The following is an 18,083-nucleotide window of genomic DNA, read 5'->3' on the forward strand; positions in this document are numbered from 1 at the left end:
CATCTTCCAGAGCAACTCAGATATTTCCACAGTGTTGGACATCACAATTTTCAGGCTCAAAGATCCGCCCCAGCAGTGAAGTGAAATCCTCACTCCACATTCTATGAAAGTGCTCTCCAAGTCAATAAATTCTAGCTCAGCCAGTCTTACACGTTAGACCCCTGATCAAAATTCAATCCCAGGAGCACTCCTCTAACTCCTACCAGTACAAGATAGCCAATTCTTAACAATTCTTTCAGTATGTAGGTTCTTTCCTCCCTATCAAGCCCAGCATGTCCTTAGCTGGATTATATTGGGTTTAACCCTAACAGATCAGCCTAGCATCTGGGAGAGGAATTGAATACAACTACTGAAGGAAGCATCAGGTGATCTCCTGAAACATCTTCCAGGTAACTCTTACTACGAAAGAGTGGGCCACCTCTGCAAATCAAAAGTGTTTGGAGGGAGTTGCAAAGTAAAAACACTTACAGGCATCTATCCAGATGTCCCTTTTCCGTGTTTCCAGTCCCAGATTTCCCCATCAAGGTCCTTAGCTTTATAACAGACCTTCCTTGCTAATGATTCAAATATGTCTGAACCTCTATGTCATTAACAAGTAGATCAACATGCCAGTCAACCAAGTCTGTCCTTCCACTACAAGATATAAGACCCTCTTTTTAAGCTACCACATAGGCCCTCTGGATCTCATAAGCCACTAACTGCTTGTTAAAAGCCCTTAGACTCTCATCACCTCTCTTCAGGACATCAATACAACTTAGCAGTAACTGTCAATTCCATTGTCTTTGTAGGCATTTATTCCCCTGTATTTTTCAAATACCTACATCATTACATATGCCACTGCATTCTTCTTGACTAAGACATTTTTCCAAACAAACCAACTCAACTTTGAAGGATTTTGAAGACTGTAGTGCACTGAAGTTATTGATAGCGATATGAGCAAAACTAAGCTAAGCTCAGTTCTTTACTAGGTGGACTCAATCCACCAACCATCAGCCTTACAGAATAAAATTCATGCCCATTTCTGGGTATAATATTATTACTTCAGTCCTGCTTGTTTGTCTATACATGCTGTTTAACATGAAATCAAAAATTACACGACACACAAAAAAGTGAGAAAAAAACAGTAGCAAAATATAAAGCAATGAATAGAACTAGACTCAAAAATGACACAGATGTTGGAATTATTAGACAGTGACTATAAAACAATTATGACTACCATGTTAAAGTATTTAGTGCCAATTGCTGGCAAGATGACCAAATAGGAACAGCTCCGGTCTGCAGTTCCCAGCAAGATCGATGCAGAAGGTGGGTGATTTCTGCATTTCCAACTCAGGTACATGGTTCATCTCACTGGGACTGGCTGGACACTGGGTGCAGCCTACGGAGGGTGAGTCAAAGCAGAGTGGGGTGTCACCTCACCCAGGAAGCACAAGGGTTTGGGAAATTCCCTCCCCTACCCAAAGGAAGCCATGAGGGACAGTGCCATGAGATATGGTGCAGTCCAGCCCAGATACTGCACTTTTCCCATGGCCTTTGCAAATGGAATATCAGGAGATTACCTCTGGTGACTACACCACCAGGGCCCTGGGTTTCAAGCACAAAACTGGGTGGTCATTTGGGCAGACACCAAGCTAGCTGCAGGAGGTTTTTTAGAGGGGTTTTTTTGCTTTTTATTTTGTTTTGTTTTGTTTTTTCATACCCTAGTGGTGCCTGGAATGCCAGCAAGACAGCACCATTTACTCCCCTGGAAAGGGGGCTGAAGCCAAGGAGCCAAGTAATCTAGCCCGGCCATGGAGCCCAGCCAGCTAATATCCACTGGCTTGAAATTCTCGCTGCCAGCACAGCAGTCTGAGGCCGATCAGAGATGCTCCAGCTTGCTAGAGGGAGGGGCATCCACCATTGCTCGGCTTGAGTAGGTGGTTTTACCCAAACAGTGTAAAAAAAGCTGCCGGGAAGTTCAAACTAGGTGGAGCACACCACAGCTCTGAATAGATCAATAACAAGTTCTGAAATTGAGGCAGTAATTAATAGCCTACCAACCAAAAAAAGTCCAGGACCACACGGACTCACAGCCGAATTCTACCAGAGGTACAAATAGGAGCTGGTACCATTCCTTCTGAAACTACTCCAATCAATAGAAAAAGAGGGACTCCTCCCTAACTCATTTTATGAGCCCAGCATTATCCTGACACTAAAACCTGGCAGAGACACAACAAAAAAAGAAAATTTCAGGACAATATCCCTGATGAACATCTGTGCAAAAATCTTCAATAAAATACTGGCAAACCAAATCCAGCAGCACATCAAAAAGCTTATCCACAATGATCAAGTCAGCTTGGCCCCGGGGATGCAAGGCTGGTTCAACATATGCAAATCAATCAATGAAATCCGTCACATAAACAGAACCAATGACAAAAACATGTGATTATCTCAATAGATGCAGAAAAGAACTTCGACAAAATTCAACAGCCCTTCATGCTAAAAAACACTCAATAAACTAGGTATTGATGGAACATATCTCAAAATAATAAGAGCTATTTAAGATAAACCCACAGCCAATATCATACTGAATGGGAAAAAACTGGAAACATTCCCTTTGAAAATGCACAAGACAAGGATGCCCTCTCTCACCACTCCTATTCAACACAGTATTGGAAACTCTGGCCAGGGCAATCAGGAAAGAGAAAGAAATAAAGAGTATTCAAACAGAAAAAGAGAAAGTCAAATTCTCCCTGTTTGCATATGACATGGTTGTATATTTAGAAAACTCCATCGTCTCAGCACAAAGTCTCCTTAAGCTAATAAGCAACTTCAGCAAAGTCTCAGGATACAAAATCAATGTGCAAAAGTCACAAGCATTCCTATACACCAAGAACAGACAGATAGAGAGCCAAATCATGAGTGAACCCCCATTCACAATTGCTACTAAGAGAATAAAATACCTAGGAATACAACTTACAAGAAATGTGAAGGACCTCTTCAAGGAGAACTACAAACAATGCCTCAATGAAATAAAAGAGGACACAAACAAATGGAAGAACTTTCCATGCTCATGGATAGGAAGAATCAATATCGTGAAAATGGTCACACTACCCAAAGTAATTTATAGATTCAATGCTATTCTCATCAAACTACCATTTATTTTCCTCACAGAATTGGAACAAACTACTTTAAATTTCACATGGAACCAAAAAAGAGCCTGAATAGCCAAGACAATCCTAAGCAAAAAATAACAAAGCTGGAGGCATCATGCTACCTGACTTCAAACTGTACTACAAGGCTACAGTAACCAAAACAGCATGGTACTGGTACCAAAACAGATGTATAGATCAATGGAACAGAACACAGACCTCAGAAACACATCTACAACCACCTGATCTTTGGCAAACCTGACAAAAACAAGCAATGGGGAAAGGATTCCCTATTTAATAAATGGTGTTGGGAAAACTGGCTAGCCATATGCAGAAAGCTAAAGCTGGATCCCTTCCTTACACCTCATACAAAAATTAACTCAATTTGGATTAAAGACTTAAATGCAAGGTCTAAAACTATAAAATCGCTAGAAGAAAGCCTAGGCAATACCATTGCAGACATAGGCATGGGCAAAGACTTCATGACTAAAACACCAAAAACAATGGCAACAAAAGCCAAAATAGGCAAATGGAATCTAATTAAACTAAAGAGCTCTGCACCACAAAAGAAACTATCATCAGAGTGAACAGACAACCTACAGAATGGGAGAAAAATTCTGCAATCTATCCACCAGACAAAGAGCTAATATCCAGAATCTACAAGGAACCTAAACAAATTTACAAGAAAAAAGCAAACAGCCCCATCAAAACATGGGCAAAGGATGTAAACAGACACTTCTCAAAAGAATACATTTATGCAGCCAACAGACAAACGAAAAAAATGCTCATGATCACTGGTCATTAGAGAAATGCAAATCAAAACCACAATGAGATACCATCTCACACCAGTTAGAATGGCAACCATTAAAATGTCAGGAAACAACAGATGCTAGAGAGGCTGCGGAGAAATAGGAATGCTTTTACACTGTTGGTGGGAGTGTAAATTATTTCAACCATCGTGGAAGACAGTGTGGTGATTACTCAAGGATCTAGAACTAGAAATACCATTTGACCCAGCAATCCCATTACTATACCCAAAAGATTATAAATCATTCTACAATAAAGACACATGCACACGTATGTTTATTGCGGCACTATTCACAATAGCAAAGACTTGGAACCAACTGAAATGTCCATCAATGATAGACTGCATTAAGAAAATGTGGCACATATACACCATGGAATACTACACAGCCATAACAAAGGATGAGTTCATGTCCTTTGCAGGGACATGGATGAAGCTGGAAACCATCATTCTCAGTAAGCTATCACAAGATCAGAAAACCAAACACCACATGTTCTCACTCATAAGTGGGAGCTGAACAATGAGAACACATGGACACAGGGAGGGGAACATCACACACTGGGGCCTGTAGGGGGTGGGGGGCTAGGGGAGGAATAACATTAGGATAAATACCTAAAGTAGGTGATGGGTTGATGCATACAGCAAACCACCATGGCATGTGTATACCTATGTAACAAAACTGCACGTTCTGTACATGTAACCCAGAACTTAAAGTATAATAAAAAAAGAAAGCAATCCTATTTATAATAGCATTAAAAATACTTATGAATAAATTTAACCAAGGAGGAGAAAGATCTGTACACTACAAAGTGCAATTAATTGAAATTGAAAAAGGCACAAATAAATGGAAAGATATCCTGTGTTATTAGATAGTAAGAATTAATAGTGCTAAGATGTCCATAGTACCCAAAGTAATCTACAGATTCAATGCACTCTCCATCGACATTCCAATGACATCTTTCACAGAAGTAGAAAAAACAATCCTAAAATTTGTATGGAACCAAAAAAGAACTCAAATAGGCAAAAAATAAATTAGCAAAAAGAACAAAGATGGAAAGATTACACTTCCTGATTTCAAACTCTATTACGAAGCTATGGTAATCAAAACAACATAGTACTGGCATCAAAGCAGGCATTTAGACCAATTAAAGAGAATAAGGAACCTAGAAATAAATCCACACAAATACGGTCAATGAAACTTCCACGAAGCTGCCAAGAATACAGAAAGGAGGAAAACATAGTTTCCTTAATAAATTGTTTAGGAAAAATGAATATCTACATGCAAAAAAATAAAGTTAAATTATTATCTTCCACCATACACAAAAATCAACTCAAAATGTGTTACAGATTTAAACGGTAAGATGTGAAACCATAAAACTCTTAAAAGAACACATAGGGAAAGGTACCATGACATTGGTCTTGGCAATGAATTTTTAGATACGACATCAATAACACAGGCAACAAAAGCAAAAGTAAACAAGTGAGACTACATCAAACTAAAATGTTTCTGTACAACAAAGGAAACAGTCAACAAAATAAAAAGGCAACCTATAAAATCAGAAAAAAATATTTGCACATCATATATTTAATAAAGGGTTAATATCTAAAATTTATAAGGAACTAATACACCTAAATAGCAAAGAAAGAAACAAATAACAAAGAGCCCATTTTTGGTGGGAATGTAAATTAGTATAGCCATTTATTAGTATTTCCATTATGGAAAATTATATAGCAATTTCTCAAAAAATAAAAGTTGTGAAATGCAGGGATTCAGCTTCAATCTTCTGCATTTGGCTAGCCAGTTTTCCCAGCACCATTTATTGAATAGGGAGTACTTTCCTCATTGCTTGTTTCTGTCAGTCTTGTTGAAGATTAGATGATTATAGGTGTGCAGTTTTATTTCTGAGTTTTCTATTGTGTTTCATTGGTCTATGTTTCTGTTTTTGTGCCAGTACCATGCTGTTTTGGTTATGGTAGCCTTGTGTAGTTTGTCGTGTTATGCCTCTGGCTTTGTTCTTTTTGTTTAAAATTGTTTTGGCTATTCAGGCTCTTTTTGGGTTCCATATGAATTTTATAATTGATTTTTCTAATTCTGTGAAGAATGGCATTGGTAAATAAGAATGGTGTTGAATCTGTAAATTGTTTTGGGCAGTATGGCCATTTTAACAATATTGATTTTACTAAGCTTTGAGCATGGAATGTTTTTCCATTTATTTGTGTCATCTCTGATTTCTTTCAGCAGTGTTTGCAGTTCTCCTTGTAGAGGTCTTTTGCCTCCTTGGTTAGCTGTATTTCTAGGTATTTAATTTTCTTTGTGGCTATTGTAAATGAGATTGTGTTCTTGATTTGACTCTCAGCATGGGTGTTAATGGTGTATAGAAATAAAATGGGGGGGCCGGGCACGGTGGCTCAAGCCTGTAATCCCAGCACTTTGGGAGGCCAAGATGGGTGGATCACAAGGTCAGGAGATTGAGACCATGCTGGCTAACACGGTGAAACCCCGTCTCTACTAAAAAATACAAAAAATTAGCCGGGCATGGTGGCGGGCGCCTGTAGTCCCAGCTACTTGGGAGGCTGAGGCAAGAGAATGGCGTGAACCCGGGAGGCGGAGCTTGCAGTGAGCTGAGATCCAGCCACTGCACTCCAGCCTGGGCGACAGAGCGAGACTCCGTTTCAAAAAATAAAAATAAAAAAGGGAAAGGACATGAACAAACACTTCTCAAAAAAGACATTCATGCAACCAGCAAACATGAAAAAATGCTCATCACTAATCATCAGAGAAATGCAAAGCAAAACCCCAATGAGATACCATCTCACACCAGTCAGAATGGCTATAATTAAAACGTCGAAAGATAACAGTTGCTAGCAAGCCTGCAGAGAAAGGGGAATGCTTGTACACTTTTGGTGGAATGTAAATTAATTCAGCCACTGTGGAAAGTAGTTTGGAGATTTCTCAAAGAACGGAGAACTACCATTTGACCCAGCTGTACCATTACTGATATACATCCAAAGGAAAATAGAGTATTATACCAAAAAGATACATACATGCATATGTTCATTGCTTCGCTATTCACAAAAGCAAAGACAGAGAATCAACTTACGTGCCCATCATGGGTGGACTGAATAAAGAGAATGTGGGAAGGGAGTGGCCAAGGTGGCCAACTAGAAGCAGCTAGTATGTGTGGCTCTCATGGAGAGGAACAGAAGGGGCAAGTAAATACAACTCCTTCAACTGAAATATCCTGGTACTCATATCAGGACTAATCAAGGAAACAACTTGTCCCACAGAAAATGAAGAAAAGCAAGACAAGAAAACAGCCCACCTGGGAGCAACATGGAGCCTGGGAAACCCTCTCCTGCCCAGGGAAGCAGTGAATGAATGAGCAACCCCAGGAAATTACTCTTCTCCCACATATATTTGCAACCCTTGGGTCAAGAGATCTCCTTGTGGACCCACTGCACCAGGGCCTTCGGTCTTCAGTCTGACAAACAGAGCTATGTGGAGTCTCAGCAGAGCAGCCACTGAGGCATGGAGGGAGACCCTGGAGCATTAAATATTCAGGCTTTTTGGCAAAAGTAGCTGTAGCTCCAGCAAAGTGGGAGGTTAGGTTCCTGTACATACCCCTAGGAAAGAGGTTGAATCCAGGATACTGAGCAGCAACAGCCCAGGGAGGTACAGACCTGTTACCAGCCCAAAGGCACCTGTAGGAAGTGACTGGAGACCCCAGCTGGGAGGTCCTGCCCAGTGAGGAGCAATAGGATTGGGATTTGCTTTAAAAAGCAGTCTGGCCATGTTTTGGTAGAGCAGCTGTGTTGTGCTGAGGGTGCACTTCAGGCCCCACTGACCTCAGACACTCTGAGGCCCAAAGGCTGGAAAGGCTAATTCGCCCAAACAGCTGTTCCATAACAACCTGCAAGGCCCCACTTCCATAACAACTCACAAGATAAGACCCACTGGCTTGCGATTCCAGCCAGCTACCAGGAGTGGCACTGCACCTCCCTAAGACAGCTCCCACAGGGAGAGGCAGGCCACCATCTTTGCTGTTTGAGCACCTTAGCCATTCTAGCTTTCAAGCTTTGGAGGGTCTGAGTTGACATGGGGGAGAAGGGATCCCCCAACACAGCACAGCTGCTCTACCAAAACACAGCCAGACTGCTGCTTTAACCAGATGTCCACTCCCATTCCTCCTCACTGGGCAGGACCTCCCAACTGGTGCCTCCAGCCACCCCCACCTGAGCTCTTCAGCCAACAAAAATCTGAAATACCCCCCAGGATGGCACTCTCAAAGGGAGGGGCAGGCTACCATATTTGCTTTTTGAGCGAGTTAGCCTTTCCAGCCTTTGGGCTCAGTGTGTCTGAGGTCAATGGGGCCTGAAGTGGACCCTCCGCACAGTACAGCTGCTCTACCAAAACATGGCCAGACTGCTTTTTCAAGCAAGTCCCAATCCCATTCCTCCTCACTGGGCAGGACCTCCCAGCTCGGCTCTCCAGCCACTTCCTTCAGGTGCCTTTGGGCTGGCAACAGGTCTGTACCTCCCTGGGACAAAGCTCTCAGAGGAAGGGATAGGCTGTCATCTTTGCTGTTTCACACCCTTCACTGGTGATACCTCCAGGTTCTGGAAAATCTGAGAACACAAGGAACCGAAGTGGCTCCAAGCATACCACAGCAGCCATATGGAAAAGTGGCCAGACTGTTCCCATATCGCCTCACTAGGAAGGTCCCCTAGGCCTGGACTTCCAGTCACCCCACTACTAGAGCTATTGAGCCAGTACCAACTCAGCAACTCCCTGGACAGAGCCTCCCAGGTCAGCTGAAAGCCTTTCTGCCACTGCCTCTGCAATGAAACTGCCCTTGCCACCCTCAGACTAACAAGGGAGCAAAGACCCTAAGTGCCTTATTCACACATCCAACAAGCTGCAGTCAACTCAAGGAGAGGAGATGAGTCCATCTCCCCCAGGTCCCACACCACCCCCATGGTTCATTACCAGACAGGGAACCCCTTGCTTGGGCCCATAGCACAAATCCTTCATCTTGGGCTGACTGCACTGAGCAATTGCTGACCTGCATCTCTCTGAGATGGAACCCTCAGGAGTCAAGCAAACAAACCCTTGGCCACACCCACTACTAAGATCTCTTCCTCTGCTGCCTCTAAGCTGGGGAAAGAGCATAAACACTGAGATCACTCCAGAGCTGCAGTGGGCAGCCCAGGAGTGCCAAGTTGTGAACTACAGCCAGCACTCAAGGGAGAGAGGAAACCACATGTTAAGTGCACTGAGAGGGAACATGGCTGCAACTCAAGGAAACATAGGGGAGTCACACCCAAGCGGTGAGTCTATCAACTTACCAATAAGCCTAAGTGTCACCTGCTGGATCACACTCCAAAGCTTCAATGCCAAAATACCTCACTAACATACCCCCCTCTGAAACCAGAGACAAGAAGTCAGCTTCAAATAAAGACCCTACACAAGATTTTAGCCTGGTGAAAACATCCAGAAAAGAAGTCTCTTGATTGTACTCAATCTACACTGCAGTTAAAGGAACACCCACACACAGAGATGAGAAAGAACCAATGCAAGTACTCTGGTAACTCAAATAGCTAGAGTGTCATATGTCCTCCAAACGACCACACCAGTTCTCTAACAAGAGTTTCTAACCAGGCCAAACTAGCTGGAATTACAGAAATAGAATTCAGAATATGGATAGGAATAAACATCACTGGGATTCAGGAGGATGGCAAAACCCAATCCAAGAAAATAATAATCACAATAAAGTGATACGGGAGCTGAAGGACAAAATATCTGCTGTAAGAAAGAACCTAAGAGGTCTGACAGAGCTGAATAACACAATACAAGAATTTCACAATGCAATCACAAGTATTAACAGCGGAATAAACCAAGCTGAAGAAAGAATCTCAGAACTTGAAGACTGGTTCTCTGAAATAAGATAGTCAGACAAAAATAAAGAAAAAAGAATAAAAAAGAATGAACAAAACCTCCAAGAAGTATGGAATTCTGTAAAGAAGCCAAATCTATAAATCATTGGCATCCCTGAAAGGAAGGGGGAGAAAGCACACAACCTGGAAAATATATTTCAGGATATTGTCCATGAAAACCGCCAATCTTGCTGGAGGCCAACAGTCAAATTCAGGAAATACAGAGAACTCCTGCAAGATTCTATGCAAGAAGATCATCCCCAAGATACATAATCATCAGATTTTTTAAAGTAAAACTGAAAGAAAAAATAGTAAAGGCATCTATAGAGAAAGGACAGGTCACCTACAAAGAAATCCTCATAAAGCTAACAGTAGAACTCGGAGCTCAAACCCTAAAAGCCAAATAAGAGTGAGGACCTGGGAAACCCTTCCGGATCCACTTCCACCATGTGGAAGCTTTACTTTCACTTTCACTTTACTTTCGCTTTCACTTTAATAAATGCTGCCGCCTCACACTCTTTGGGTCCACGTTTTTCTCTAATTGAGCTGTAACACTCGCCACTGCCATCCACGGCTTCATTCCTTGAAGACTGTGAGACTATTAACCTTTCAATCCAGAAAATATCTTTGATTAGGCGAAGACTTCTCCTCTCATTTCTGGGGGCCCGTCCGGGATTTCTCCAAAGTGGTGAGTAACATTAGACCCCTTTCGCTTGCTATTCTGTTCTATCTTCTCTGGCTAGAGGTGGAAAACCCTCATCCCGAACTCCCGGCACTGACCCGGTGGAGATCATGGCACCGCGACAAGCCTCTACTCTGCAATCGCCCATGCGTGAGTTCCCTGCCCTTTCTGATCCATGCCTCCTGGGTCCTAACGTCCTCAGAGAAGACTTTCTTGAGGCCCTATCCTCTAGGATCTTTCCTACCCATGAGTCTAAGAATCTTTTGGCTAGGAGCCTAAGTCGAGTGTGGTGGCAATCCAAAGACCCTTGCCTATGGTGCCCCCAGGCTTGTTCTTATGCAAATGGGTATCAATATACTTATACGGGACCTGTCCCTCATAACCTGTACCCAAGGCATTATCCGGGACATCAAAAGGCATGTTAGCGGCTGATAGAAGACCTAGGACAGTTTTCCTTTTGTTGCCCTCAACTTACTCCAGATTGCAGAAGCTACTTTAATTACCACCTTTCCTGTCTGGGATCAGCGATTAGAACTGTAGAGCTTCTCCACTTGAAGCAGTCAGACTTATGGGCCAAAAACAATATAATAGACAATCGGTCCCCGATTCAAGTCCAAAGGTCAATGAATATTCTTATGAGGGCAAATAGGGGACAGAAAATTTGGGTATGAAAAAAACTGTTGCAACCTTGGTCCTCCAATTTGCCACTGCCTACCCTAAAACTGTTGTGCTTCAGTGCCATTTTCAAGGAATTTATCTTGCTGGAACAGCTCCAAGCCCAGAAATATGCTACCTGGTGCCTGGTCTCTGAACTCAAAATACACCCTGAACCTAAGACCCACTCACAGATGCAAAGGCAATTGTGGGCATGCTGGTGAGGAGCCACTAAAATCCAGCAGCCCCCTTTTTTTGTGACTAAAAAAGGGCAGGAAATGAGTCTGGGCAAAACTTCTAAATCAGTAAGCTCAATTAAATCCTATAAGAAAGGTTCCATGGGTGACTGCGCACCCTGGAAAGAGAAGGACACTAGGACCATAGGAAATACCCTAGGGTTTGTGCTCAGTAGGGGATGACTAGGGCTCCTCCTTTCAGACGGGAGATGTTCCCTCAAAAGCGAAGCCACCCCGAGGTGTATCCTGGATAATTGGGACCAATTTGACCCTCAAACGCTGAAGAGGAAGCGACTTATATTTTTCTGCAGCACCGCCTGGCCACAATATCTTCTTCCCAGAGGACAGACATGGCCATCCAAGGGAAGTATAAACTATAATACCATCCTACAGCTAGATCTCTTTTGTAAAAGAGAGGGCAAATGGAGTGAAGTGCCATGTGTACAGGTTTTTTTCTCACTAAGGGATAACCCACAATTATGTAAAAAGTGTAATTTACATCATACCGGGGGTCCTCAAAGTGTACCCCCATACCCGTGTCTCCCCACAGGTCCCCCTCCCACTAGTAAGGACTATCCTTTGACCCTAATAGCCCAAAAGAAACCAGACAAAAAGATAGTCAAGGAACCAAAAGGCGCCAATGGCCCTCAATTGTCCTCTCCAAGGAGGGGGAGGAGACTTTGGCCCGGCATGAGTACCTGTCTGTTTTTCCCTCAGATTTAAAACAAATCAAACCTGAACTAGGAAAATTCTGAGATAATCCTGATGGATACATAGACGTCTTACAGGGATTGGAACAGCCTTTTGACTTAGCGTGGAGAGATATTATGTTGTTATTAGGTCACACATTATCTCCCAGTGAAAAAAAGACTGCCTTAGCTGCAGCTCAGGAGTTTGGGGATCTCTGGTACCTAAGCCAAGTAAATGATAAAATTACATCAGAAGAAAGGGAACAATTCCCCACAGGCCAACAGTAGGTTCCCAGTGTGGATCCTTATTGGGACCTCGATTCGGAGCATGGAGACTAGAGTCACAGGCATTTACTGACTTGTATACTAGAGGGATTAAGAAAGACCAGAAAAAAAAAAGCCAATGAATTACTCAATGATGTCCACCATAACACAGGGAAAGGAAGAAAACACTATGGCATTTTTAGAGAGGCTAAAGGAGGTATTCAGAAAGCATACCTCCTTGTCACCTGACTCTATTAAAGGCCAACTAATCTTAAAGAATCTCACTCAGTCAGATGCAGACATTTAAAAAAAAACTTCAGAAGTCTGCCCTCGGCCCCAATCAAAATTTGAAAACTCTACTGAATTTGGCAACTTTGGTGTTTTACAATGGGGATAAGGAGGAGCAGGCTGAATGAAACAGATGAGACAAAAAAGGGCCACCGCCTTAGTCACGGCCCTCAGGCAGATGAACTTCCATGGCTCTGAAAGAAAGAAGGGCGGCTACTTCTTGGCTCTGCGAGGCCCAGGTGGCTCTGCAGCAGCCTCTGCCACCCTGTGACCTGCGGGTATTGGAACATCCCTACTTGAGACACCAGGTCACCCGGGAAGCCGAGGAATGGACTCCGTGACATTTGAGGATGTGGCTGTGAACTTTACCCAGGAGGAATGGGCTTTGCTAGATTCTTCTCAGAAGAATCTCTACAGAGAAGTGATGCAGGAAACCTGCAGGAACCTGGCTTCTGTAGAAATCATATGGTACAGAGACTATGTGAAAGCAAAGAAGGTAGTCAGTATGGACAAGTTGTCAGCCAAATTCCAAATCTTGATCTGAATGAGAACATTTCTACTGGATTAAAACAATGGGAATGCAGTATTTGTGGAAAAGTCTTTGTACGTCATTCCCTCCTTAATAGGCACATCCTAGCTCACTCAGGATACAAACCATATGGAGAGAAGCAATATAAATGTGAACAGTGTGGGAAATTCTTCATTTCTGTTCCAGGTGCTAGAAGACACATGATAATGCACAGTGGAAATCCAGCTTATAAATGTACAATATGTGGGAAAGCTTTTTATTTTCTCAATTCAGTTGAAAGACATCAGAGAACTCACACAGGAGAAAAACCCTATAAATGTAAACAATTTGGTAAAGTGTTCACTGTTTCAGGTTCTTGTCTAACACATAAACGAACTCACACTGGAGAGAACCCCTACAAATGTAAGGAATGTGGGAAAACATTCAGATTTTCTTGTTCTTTTAAGACGCATGAAAGGACTTACACTGGAGAAAGACCCTATAAATGTACCAAATGTGATAAAGCCTTTAGCTGTTCCACTTCCCTTCGTTACCACGGAAGCATTCATACTGGAGAGAGACCCTATGAATGTAAACAATGTGGCAAAGCCTTTAGTCGTTTGAGTTCCCTTTGTAACCACAGAAGTACTCATACTGGAGAGAAACCCCATCAATGTAAACAATGTGACCAAGCCTTCAGTCACCTCAGTTTCCTTCACCTCCACGAAAGAATTCATACTGGAGAAAAACCCTATGAATGTAAGAGATGCGGTAAAGCCTACACTCGTTCCAGTCACCTTACTCGCCATGAAAGAAGTCATGATATAGAAGCTGGGTGTGGTGACTCAGCCTGTGGTCCCAGCCCTTTGGGAGGCCAAGGTGTGTGTATTGCTTGAGCCCAGGAGTTCATAGCCAGCCTGGATTAAAACAATGTGAAACAACCTGGGCAACATGGTGAAACCCTGTCTCTACAAAAACTAAAATAATGCCGGGCGCAGTGGCTCACACTGGCTGCTCAGGAGGCTGAGGCAGGAGAATGGCATGAACCCAGGAGGCAGAGCTTGCGGTGAGCCGAGATCGCACCACCGCACTCCAGCCTGGGCGACAGAGCGAGACTCCGTCTCAAAAAAAATAAATAAATAAAAAATAATTAGCTGGGCATGGTGGCACATTTCAGTTGTCTTAGCTCTTTTTCAAGAACGTAAAAAGCCATGGGGGGTTGGGGGGAAGCCCTGTGCATGCGGATCACAAGGTCAGGAGATCGAGACCATCCTGGCCAACTTGGTGAAACCTCGTCTCTACTAAAAATATAAAAATTAGCTGGGTGTGGTAGCATATGCTTGTAGTCCCGGTTACTCAGGAGGCTGAGGCAGGAGAATCGCTTGAGTCCAGGAGGCGGAGGTTGCAGTGAGCCGAGATTGTGCCACTGCACTCCAGCCTGGCGACAGAGTGAAACTCCGTCTCAAAAAATAAACAAACAAAGCTCCTTGAATGTAAGAAATGTGGTAAAACATTTACTGTTTCCCATTCCCTCATAAACATGAACGAGCTCACACTGCACAGAAACCTTAAGAATGCAGGAAATGTGGTCAAGCCTTCAGATTTTCCTGTTTTTGAAGATTTGGGAGGACTCAGAGTGGAGAAAAGCCTTTTGAATTTAAATTTGTGGTAAGGCCTTCAGTTGTGTTAGTTCCATTTGAAGACATCAGCTCATTCCTGAGAAAAACCCTATGAATGTCCAGAATGTGGGAATGTTTCATTTCTCTCATACCCTCTCAAGGACATATGAAAATGCACACTGTAGCTGGCTGGACCTTGTAAATACAAGAATGTACACAGGATTAAAACTCTAATAGTTTAGAAACTGCAAGAATATTGTCAGTTTTAACATTTACTTGAAAAGTCAAGTGAAAACTCCCACTGGAAAGAAGTTCTATAAGTGAAGCTTTTCTAATTTGGAAAGCCTCATGCAAATTAATTATTGTGCAGTGCTTGAAAAAAATGTGTGAAATGTTACACAAATTACAAGTATATTGTTTTTATCAGTGGCTCATTCTTAAAGAGTCGTGAGTGTGCATTTCACCTTGTTTTGCCAGGGAAACCTTGAGGTGAGAGTTCTGTAAATGCTCTTTAAGCAGTAGTACTTGAATTTCATAGATAATGATATTTTCTTAAGTTTGTTGGTAGAATTTTTGTCTAGTCATTTGATAATGTGCTGGATTCATGGTTGAATTTTGATGTTTTTCTAATATGTAGGTAAGTTTAATTTTTTTATTTCATTTTTTTTTTTTTTTTAGATGGATGGAATCTCACTCTGTTGCCCAGACTGGAGTGCAGTGGTGCGGTCTGGGCTCACTGCAACCTCCGCCTCCTGGGTTTGGGTGGTTCTCCTGCCTCAGCCTCCTGAGTGGCTGGGACTACAGGTGCCCGCCACTACGTCCAGTTAATTCTTTGTATTTTTAGTAAAGACAGGGTTTTGCCATGTTGGCTAGGCTGGTCTTGAACTCCTGACCTCATGATTTGCCCGCCTTGGCCTCCCAAAGTGCTGGGATTACAGGCACGAGCCACCGTGCCCAGCCAGGTAAGTTTCATTTGTATGTATTGTCCTGTGATTAATGGACCAGTGAATAATGATTGTGAATTGTTGGGATTGTCTTACTAGCCTCATTTGGCAAATTTTGATTATCCCTTGTCCATTATACACATTCCACCTTTTTTTATTAAAGGAAAAACTACTCTTGATGTAAAGATGTTTATTTTTTGCTAATAATGAGTTGGTATTAATTCCTAAGTACATAAAGTTTACCATAGAGTTAAAAAAAAAAAAAAGAAAGAAAGAAAGAAGGGTTGTACAGGCAACCCACCTAACAGCTTGTTATCAGTGCAGCTTACAGGGGCACTTCAAAAAGGACTGCACAAACAAAAGTAAGCCATTCCCTCATCCATGTCCCTTGTGCTAGGGGGATCACTGGAAGGCACACTGCCCCTGAGGGCGAAGGTCCTCTGGGCCTGAGGCCACTAACCAGATGGTCTAACAACATGACTGAAGGTGCCTGGGGCAGGTGCCAGCCCCTGCCATCACCCCCACAGAGCCCTGGCTAAGCTTAAGCATTGAAAGCCAGGAAACTAACTTCCTCCTGGACACTGGCATGGCCTTCTGGGTTTTACTCTTCTGTCCTCCAGGTCTATCACCATCAAAGGGGTCCTAGAACAGCCAGTCACTAGGTGTTTCTCTCACCCCCTAAGTTGTGACAGGAGAACCTTATTTTTCTCACATGCCTTTCTTATTATGCCTAAAAGCCCTACTCCTTTACTATGAAGGGACATATTAGCTAAAGCAGGGGCCATTATATACTAGAATATAGGAAAAGAAATTTCTTTTCTCTTTCCTCTACTCGAGGAGGGAGGAGTTAATCCTGAAGTCTGGGCAGAGGAAGGACAATACAAATGAGCAAAAAAGTTTGTCCAGTTCAAGTTAAATTAAAGTATCCTACCTCCTTTACCTATCAAAGGCAATACCTCAAACCAGAAGCCCAAAAAGGGTTACAAAAGATTGTCAAAGACCTAAAAGCACAGGAATTATTAAAGTCATGCAACAGTCCATGCAACACTCGTATTCTAGGCATACAAAAACCCAACAGACAACGGAGGTTAGTGCAAGACCTCAGAATTATCAATGAGGCAGTTGTTCCACTGTATCCAGTTGTACCTAATCCTTATACTCTACTCTCCCAGATACCAGAGGAAGCAGAATGGCTTACAGTTCTAAATCTTAAGGACACTTTCTTCTTCATCCCTCTGCATCCTGACTCTCAATTTTTATTTGCCTTTAAAGATCTGTCAAACCCAGCATCTCAACTTACCTCGACTGTCCTGCCATTCATTATTGGGGCTGGGATACTAGGAGGACTAGAAACCAGCACTGGAGGCGTTACCACCTCCACCCAATTCTATTACAAATTATCACAAGAGTTAAATGATAACATGGTATGAGTTGTAAATTCAATGGTCACCTTACAAAGTCAGCTTAACTCTTTAGCACCACTAGCCCTTCAAAATCGGGGAGCCTTAAATTTATTAACAGCTGAAAGAGGCGGAACCTGTATTTTTCTAGAAGAGTGCTGTTATTTCACTAATCAATCCATGAGATTAAAGAGCTTCCAGACCAGATACAGTGCCAGGCACAAAAGATCCAAAACACAGGACCTTGGAGTATTGTCAACCAATGGATACCCTGGCTTCTCCCCTTCTTGGGACCCTTGGTAGCTATTGTGGTGTTTCTTATCTGTGGACCCTGCATTTTTAACCTTGTAACATTTGTCTTTTCCACAATAGAATCTATGAAACTTTAAATGGTTCTACAAATGGAGCCCCAAGTGACCACCACTAGCACCTACTATCAAGGACCCGTAGACCGACCCGCCAACCCGTTCTCACACCACAACGCTGAAGACTCCCCTCCCAAGGAAACCTCAACTCCAGAGCCCCTTCTACACCCCAGTTCAGCAGGAAGTAGCTAGAATGATCATCGCCCAACTTCCCAACAGCACGGGCTTTCCTGTTGAGAGGGGGTACTGAGGGACTAAGTGGCTAAGTTGGCTGGACTTCCTGGGTCAATAGGAACTTCCCTAAGGGGACTTTCCCCTAAGCCAAAATAAGTCATAGCTGCAAGCTAAGGGATTGAAACTTCAACTAAACTAAAGAAGTTTTAAGGGATTAAACTTCCATTCAACATAGTACTGGAAGTCCTGATCAGGGCAATGAAGCAAGAGAAAGAAATAAAGCGCATCCAAATAGGAAGAGAGGAAGTCAAACTATCTCTGTTTGCAGATGACATGATCCTATATCTAGAAAACCCCATCATCTCAGCCCAAAAGCTCCTTAAGCTGATA

Source organism: Mandrillus leucophaeus, unplaced genomic scaffold (assembly GCF_000951045.1).
Source record: "Mandrillus leucophaeus isolate KB7577 unplaced genomic scaffold, Mleu.le_1.0 Scaffold927, whole genome shotgun sequence".
NCBI classification, from domain to species: domain Eukaryota; kingdom Metazoa; phylum Chordata; class Mammalia; order Primates; family Cercopithecidae; genus Mandrillus; species Mandrillus leucophaeus.